The 9,163-nt window shown below is 33.0% G+C and overlaps 1 pseudogene; it reads right to left on the reverse strand.

The window, feature by feature from the left end:
- Positions 1-8,113: 8,113 nt before the first annotated feature.
- Positions 8,114-8,948, reverse strand: LOC143640790 (E3 ubiquitin-protein ligase SH3RF1 pseudogene; annotated as a pseudogene).
- Between the last annotated feature and the right edge of the window lie 215 nt (positions 8,949-9,163).

Below are 9,163 nucleotides of genomic sequence, written 5' to 3' on the forward strand. Positions count from 1 at the left end.
CATTCTCACCATTCTTCCAGCAGTGTTGCTTCTTCTTTTTGTTTTTAATATTTAATTTTTTAGTTGTGGATGGTTATAATACCTTTATTTTATGTATTTATTTTTATTTGGTGTTGAGGATCGAACCCAGGTCCTCGCATATGCTAGGTGAGTGCCCTACAACAGAGCCCTGCATTTTACTTTTTGTACACCATCAATAGAGTTATGGATTATGGGTTCTACCATTTTGATTATTATGAACATTCCATTTGGTCATAACTATTGAAAGGAAAGCTTTCAATGCCATTATACATTATTCCACTGGGCAGAAAACATCCATCATGTACCATCATTTAAGTGTCAAAATCAGGGGCAGGGGATGCGGCTCAAGCAGTAGTATGCTCGCCAGGCATACAAACAAAGATGTTGTGTCCGCCAAAAAATAAAAAATCTCTCTCTCTCTAAAAAAATGTCAAAATTATTTGAAAACCAAAAGCAAATATGAGTGTGTGGCGTTTTTGTTCCTGTTCTGCAACATTGTGTTGGAAGAGGGGAATAATGTAGGTGACATACTACAGTTACCTTTTGGATCCCTTTTATCCAATTAAAATGAAATCCTGTATTAGAGAGAAGTTTATAATGCAGAGTGAAAGTGAACAATGGAACAATAATCCTAGGATTTCTCTCTATATATGCATATGTATTGAGAGATAATTTTAAAATTAAATAAATCTTTTTTAGGGTAGAGTGTCTTAGGGGTCATGAATTTAAACTTTTATCCTATTTTGAAACCCCTTCTGTAGTACTCTACTAGATATCAACTGACTTTTCCTTCTCAGTCTTCATTCATGGTCATACACTTGCTTCTTCATTATATTAATTATTATTCCCATTCTATGATATTAGTATAAAATGTTCTAAAGTTTACATGTTTCATGCTAATTGATTCTTGTCTTTGTCTTCATCATCATCATCATCTTCTTCTTCTTCTTCTTCTTCTTCTTCTTCTTCTTATTATTATTATTATTATTATATTTATTGTTCAGAAAAAAAAAACCTGTTTCCATTGCCAAGAGTTAAACATTTTGTATTAAAAGTCACAGGCCAGAACAGCAGATCATGCTATTTGACACCATCTTCATCACTGGCTGTTCATTTTCTACATTTTTTTCTTTTTCAAAGTCAAAACAATAAACTAAAATAAGAAATTAAAAAAAAACAATATTTATGTACCAAACATGCTCAATTCCTATGTAGAACTTTGTATACCAAGAAGGCCATGCTCATCAATTTTTATTTCATTGTTATTTATCTATCGTTAATTGATTGAAGTTGGTGGTGGTCAGGAGATTTGTTGAGGTTAGTGAATTATTCCATTATTAAACTTTTATTATTTAAGCCACTTTAAGAATAATTTTAAAATGGTCCTTGTGAGGACTATGAGTCATCCTGTGTAGAGTTTTCACATTTGGTTTTTGCTTTTCCAATGAAAATACTATATTACTAAATCATTTGTTTCTACCATTATGATTTTAAAATTTGAAAGGTAGTTCTTTATAAATAGGGAGAAAGAAAAGATAGATTTTCATATTTTCAGCTTTTGAGTATATGGGCATCTACTCAACAAATATTTACTGATACTTCCTTAGGTCTTGCCCTCAGAGAAGAGTACCTGTTGAGTAGTAAGTGAAAGGTAATGTTAGGTTATCATTGTAATTTTGTATTTCTTTTGTTTATGATAATTATATATGCCTTAATTGCAGACTGAAATGACTGCACAAAATGAAAGAGAAATAATCAGCTTCATCCTTTACATGTTTTTTTTTTAAAAAAGAAACTTGAAAATATCTGTCTTTTTACGTAATCTCATGTGAAAATAGCTGAGAGTTCAGTGCACAGAGAAGGTTGAAACAGGTAGAAATATTGTCAAAAATAGATATTTCTACTTGTTTAGAAGGAAATAATCATCTTTCTTTGTTGAGAATGTCTGCAAAGGAAAACAAATAATGTGTAAACATGAACAAAATTAAAGTAGAAAACATAAAAATTTACATAGCATTTACAATAGTAAATTTTCCAGGTGTTAATTTGATTAGTTCTTGCAATATAATTTAGTGTGAACACAATATATCAAGTCACTTACTGCTGATATATTGCTGGTACTTTTCTTAGTTCAAATATTGTTTACATGAATATTTTTCCATCTAAAGGAATAAGAATATTTTATAGCCCTCATTATAGCACTAGTATTAAATATAAATTTTGGTTTTGAAACTTAGAATCTGACTAGCTTATTAGTGACCTTAATATATATATATATATATATATATATATATATATATATATATATATATATATATATATATAATAAACACACGTAACAAATTTAATTGAGCTTTTAAAAAGCAAAGCAGTTTTACATAAGTGAGAGATTCTTATTTTTCTCTATCAAATAATTTCTGTGTTAGAAGCACATATAATATGATAGTGTAAAAAAATCTTACATTTGTACATATACAGCTCCATATTGCTAAGTATTTTTATTAGTTGCGATTCAAAGGAAGTAGTTAGATAAATACACCCCCAGTGGAGTTTCTGTGATAATGTATTATCAAAAATTGGATTATCATAATGAATCCTGAAAAGTGCAAGTATAATTTTAAACAGTCCACCATTTGCTTCAGGCAGGAGAGTAAGGTAGGAGTTTTCAATTAAGAGGAGGTTACAAAACACAAAGTTAATAAATGATTTAATACTTTTTCTTTTTTACCCAATTTAGAAAAGAAGTTGCATTACATAAACCAGAAGTTATTGTGAAAATGAAAAAAAATTGACAACAGAAATGACTTCAGCATATAGTGAGTTGTGAAGGCACTACATTTATTCTCTTATGGAGCCAAGAGCAGACATAAGCTTCTTGAGCTTCTGCCAAACTCTTAGGCAGAAAACTAACAGAATTGCTACTGATAGTTCTATTCATGACTTAAGATAATGGTTGCTATGGAAGACTAAATATTTTAAATTTATTAAGCTCATTTCTTCTTGTTGTTGTTGTTTGTGGTTTCAAACATTTTAGAAGACTGTAAAATCCTTTAGATGATATATGTAATATTAAGAATAATAGCATTAAAATATATTATAAACCAATTGGAATTTTACCACATAAAATGGATGTTGCTGGTGTTGCTGGAGTTGGGTTGGGGTTATACTTTATACACTTTATTAAGGGAGAGTAGGCATTTTTCTGAAGATAGTGAAATGATGTTCCTCAGAAATATGACCAAAAGGCATTGTCCAGGTTTTAGTAGTTGTTTTTATTTCCCTGCGCATATATTTGCAGCTGCTGTCTGTCTGGTAGATATCATTTTTGGTGCCTCAAGAATGGGAAACAGACGTGGATGAGAAGTGCAACAATAAAAATTGCATAAGGAAGTGTGGGAGTAAAATAAAAGGTGTTTTCTGTGCAGGAATTGTAGAACATTGACTGGCATACATTTAGCTCTCTTGAATAAAGCAATTGGCCTTAGTTTTTCAGCTTTTAAGAATTTCTTTATAGTGACTGGTTAATTATTTTGAATTGGGGTCACATCAAACTAGGGTTGAAGTAGTGGTCTGAGGGCATATAGTACACAACATGCAACACTGCATAAGCTACATTTGTATTTTCTTGGGGGAGTGCTCCTTTGGCTGTACACACGGCATGACCTGCTAGGATAGAAAATATGTTGGCACATGTTTTTGTATATGTGTACTGGAGATTGAAATCAGGGCTTTGTGATGCAAGGCAAGCACTCTACCAACTGAGCTATATCCCCGGACCCTGGCTCATGTTCTTAACCAAATGCGACAAGCAAAAGAAGAGTGAACCTTTGTTTTTTATGTTATTCTAAAATAGCTGACATCTTTTTAAAAACAAAATTTTACTACTTGGCCATGACTGTGTCATCATCTGATAAACTTTCCTGAGATTTGTGAGGGTTTAGTAGCAGAAAACAAAGATTTTGGATCTATAATAGCTAGTTTGATTCCCTTAATACTCTGTTTTGGTAATTCAAGTGCCCCTGGCTGGTTGAGAGGCAAGACCAAATTTCACGTGATAAGATACTAAGGTCAGTTCTTTGCAAAATTTGAGATGAAGTCCTCACTGTCCTATTTGATTCTGTGTTATTAAAAACTCAATGTGATTTTTGCCTTATTTGTTGGTACTGCCAAGAAATGACCTTGGAATTCATGAAGTAATGATGATTCTATAGTCCTTAATATATTTAGAAAATAGGCTTAGGCAGACAATATCAGAAAAGATTGCTAAGAGTGTCTGTTGATAAGTTCAATCTATGCTTTTCACATTTTTCATATCTTTATTGGTGCATTATAATTATACATATATAATGATGGTATTCATTACTACATATTTCTACATATACACCCATTATAACAATATAATTTGGGCAATATCATTCCCCAGTATGCTTCTTATTTAAAACATAAATTAGAAGCCTACTCAGTTATTTTCCATTCTTTCAAATGTAAAAATTTTGAACTGCCTTGTTTCATAGGTTTAAAGTATGAACTAAAGGGAAGAACATTGTTACCACGATAACTTTTATCTGCAAAATATGAAAAAGTGAGGATTATTGATTTTCATTCTGTTAAGCTTCCCTTATGCAGATAATAATGCAAAATTATTGAGAATTAGAACCTGTAGTACAGATAATAGCATGTACAAATGATGTTGGCATTAACAATATAAAGAAACATTATTGATCCCTTGAGGATCTGTTATTGTTATAAACCAAAAAACCCACTCCTTGGTGTTCAGAAATCATAAGTGGACCTATTTGGAATCCCGAGGAAAGAAGTCCTGTGCTAACAGATATGTGCTTATATTGAGTGGTACAGTTACCAAATGAACGAGGGAGCAGGACGTGCCTACACTGCCTTAACCAAGAAGAAAGGAAGCACTTGGAGAAAGAATCTTGCTTGTTTTCTTTATTTTCATATTGCCACTAGATTGCAAATCCCCTGAGAGGTCTGTGCTGTGTAAGGATGGTTGAAGTCCTTCCCTCATACATGTTGTGTATCGATCAGAATGATATTGTGCATTCAGAAGAATCTAGCTATCTAGCCAGGAAGCTGCTTCTGTCTTGCTATTGGTGCATTTGCTTCATGTAGCAGACATGTGTGCATGGGACTCACATGTGCATCACATATTTCTTTCTAATTCTACTCAACATTAAAGAGTATTGTCATTCAAGTTGAGGGCAAGACCATTGTGATGTAGAAAATGTGAAAAAGTAAAGTTCTCAAACATTTTCTCTTACTTATTTTTAGTGACTGTGATTCACCATATTTTTTATCTTTATTTAATTTTAATATCCAGTGGAAGAAGACACAGAATAAAGTTCACAATCAGGAAGAAAATCTATATCCACAGCCAGTGATCAGCCTTTGCACTCTCTGGAGAGACAAATGAATGGGAACCAAGAGAAAGGGGACAATAACTGAAAAAGAGAAAGGAAAAAAGATAAAATGAAACCCAAGAAGAGAATGCTGAAGGGTTTGGGAGGCACGTTCAGGTCTTTACCACTATATACCAGAGCATCCTTAATTATACAGTCATGCACTTGACAACAGGGATACCTCTGAGAAATGCATCTTAGGTGGTTTCATCATTGTGCACACATCTTGGAACCTACATGGTATAGCCTACTATGTGCTTGGCTATTTAGTACATGCATTATATAAGTGATCTGTGGTTTACCAAAATGTTAGGTGGCACATGACTCTATATTACTGTGAGATTTAAATAAAAAACACAAGAATCACCGATTTGAAAACAGTATCTTTGGAGACAATAAAAATTCTTTTATTATTTTCAGTCTTAGCTACTGCACTTGTACTTTTATCAGAATTTTGCTTTAGTTACTTCAACATCCTTCAAACTGATATCTTGCCAAACATGTAGCTAACCCTAGGGAGGAAAGAGGGAGTCTTGTGTATCCTTACTCTATATAACAGGACGAGGTCCATGGAAACAAAGGGCTATTAAAGTACTGTTTTTTTTTTTCTTTTTTTGTGTTGCAACAGTGGATCTTTATCTATATTTAACCCAGAGTTCAAGTTGTGGTAGCATTTAAAAGTCCATTAATAACAAGTCTAATAAAAAATATGTTACACTAGATCTTCAATTAAGCTGTGTTGATTAATTTAATATTTATTACTTTAATCTGCAAAGATTGATTAAATGTTATCTCTGTGAATTTCTTGACAGTTTTCTTTGCGTTCCTAAATTATACCCTAGGATTACTTAGCACATCATTTTTTACAAATCATTGCTGGTACAATATAAGTGACAAGTTGTTTAGAAGTTTCACTGAAATAAAATGTTCACCTAAGTTGATTTATAATATTCAGGTATTTAAAGTTAAATATAAAAATTGCCTGATTGTTCCATAAATTAAAGTTCTAAACATCAAGATGATGATGGTTTAAAATTCAAATCATAAAAACAATTAAAAAATCAAATCATATAGAACAGTCTCTTGACTTTTCAAAAAGTAATTACTCTATGTTATGAATCCCTTCCTTTTAACTTGTTTTTAATTGCAGAATGTGAAGAAGAGTTTTATTTTCGTGGACTTAGGATCCTCATGTTGACCTCAATAACTCGGGGTGTTACAAGTATGTCATATCTGAAAACTTGAGGAATCAGGACTCAGCCAGATTGTCACAGAGCACAACAGATGTGTTCTGTAAATGTGATGAAGACCAACGCATGTAAGAAGGAAATTGTAGGTTAATATTAACATAAAGTATGGCCTGTTCACAGTATTATCTTTGATTTAAAATAGGATTTATTTCTCCAATTATTCAGAGCAATGAGATCTTCATTATTTTCATTAGACTTTTTCTTATTTGTATACTACTCTTTGTAAATCCTTCTTCAGTCAAATCATCATTCTTCATTGTATTCTGTGTCCAAACATATTCACGGAACAAAATAGCTCTTACTGCCTTTTGTTTTAGCTCCTCTATTAGCCAGGGGGCTCTTCTTTCCATATATACAATCTGACACCTCAGACACTGGCACTTACACAATGCACAAGACACAGGCTGCTGTCCACCAATTAAAATTTAAGGAATTTGTGCTAGTGTCATCTTTAAATTAGAGAATAATAGTTGGAAGAAACTTCCTAAAAGAATGCAGCACAGTTGCATTTCTAGGGCTCTCCTGAAGGTATATTGAAAAGTAATAGCTTGTTAGTTTCATTCATCAACCAATATTTATCTGATAGATATAAGGGTTTGGACTTGTTATGATATAATTGGTAAAAAAAATTTCTAGTCTTCTGGGATTACCTTAATTATAAATCATTTATGTCTACAATTTGCAACTTCAATGGTTGACTTACAATTTGGGTCCAGAAGAGTACATTTTGAGCAAAATGTATATTGTTTTAAAGGAACCATGAAACTTCATGGCCTTTTTTTTCTTAAATGGCTTGTAGAACATTATATAAAGTTTTCTCCAGATCCAAATCCACAGACTTCACCTATAATCTATAAGGAAAGCCATGCTTGTAGTAGAAAAAAATTGACCTATTTATAATTTCAAAAACCTGCTTACTCTTGAAAACCAAATTATATATTCTTGGGCAGGGGCTGAAGTTTCTTTCATTTTTTTCTTTCTGTTTTTTAATTAGGCTAATATTCTTCCAGTACTTGAGAATGTCTAGTAAGAAAATCATAGATACCTAAACTTCCCTGGATACCTGAAAAAATTTGTTTGCTAAAGTCATTCCACATATTTTTATTTATGAGAGTAGTTTTTATAAATTTTGAAAATAATTATTAAACCTTACTATTATTAAAATTAAGTAGATCATACAAAACTCAGTAATAATTAATACTCAAAAGTAATCCCTTCCTAATTAATTTTACCATACTATAATCCCAGGTTCTGAGATCATCTATACTGTTTAAATTTTGAATTAATATAAACATTCAGAATTAATATACAGATTTACATAATATTGACTGCTAGAATTTGTAATGAGATGGCAACAAATCTGTAGATAATTTTGGGTAGAACTAACATTTTATAATATTCAATATTCTTTCATGAGACTGGGTCTCATTCCAGCAGATGCAGCACCATATCTGGCATGATGGAAATGAGAGGAAAGTGGTAGCCAGGAGAAGGGCATTCTGGAAATAGAAGATTCAAAGTTCCAAAGGAATATAGAGAGGGGACATCCAACAGGAAAGTTAATGAAGGGCCAGTTGTCACTGGGCTGCTTGTTTGTGGGGTCACAATGAAGGCAACAGTAATCACATAAATCTGATAAGAGGCAATGAAGTAAGCCCAGACATTTCTCTGATTCTTTTGGAAGCTGAGGGTTGCTGGAGCTGATGAGGTCAGGCGGGCTGATCTCCATGGAGTGGCAGTTCTGGGATGTATGAGAGGACGTGTTTGCCATGGTGAAGGAAGTGAAGAAGTGCTGCTTTTTGGTGTTCTTCTTGGTGTTGAAGTGGTTTGGGGCAGTGCTGCTCTGGAATGCTGCTGAGGTATATTCTTTAGTATCAACTCCTGGCATGGAAGGATTACCCCATTTTGTCAGCTGCTTAGCAGCAAAGTTAAACTCAATGTAGGAAATCAGAAATATTTCAGTTTTTTCTGCCAACATTCCTCCAGCACACCTTTCATTCACTCTTTGTATCACGGTCAGAACAAATAATAACGGTGGTTATTATTTGCTGATTTTTTTGTCTTGCACTTCAAAGTCATAAAGTGATTTTCACTGAGGTAGGGGCTGAGACGATGGTTTAATAATTTGAACCAAATTGCTTCAGAAAAAAAGCCATGGATCCCATTGACATATCCTGTGGAGCCAGTTTTTAACAATGTGTCGCCAAAAAATGATGATGCCACATTTGCTGAATTTAAGTCTCCAGGCTCTTGTTTTCATAGTTATGAAATGCTTTAAGAAATGGTAACAGGTATACCCTTCACTGGGGCCTCCAGGATTGCACCCAAGGCTGCCATCTACACTGGGAGCTCTACAGATTTTTGCATTACAGTTAGTGAAAGTGCTGCCCTAACCATTAATACATTTGTGCAATTAGTCCTACTGCACCCACTGGCTAGGTTTCCAAAGTGTCTGCTTAATGCCATTCAGAAGCC

The sequence above is a fragment of the Callospermophilus lateralis genome, unplaced genomic scaffold (genome assembly GCF_048772815.1).
Source record: "Callospermophilus lateralis isolate mCalLat2 unplaced genomic scaffold, mCalLat2.hap1 Scaffold_6079, whole genome shotgun sequence".
In the NCBI taxonomy this organism is placed as follows: domain Eukaryota; kingdom Metazoa; phylum Chordata; class Mammalia; order Rodentia; family Sciuridae; genus Callospermophilus; species Callospermophilus lateralis.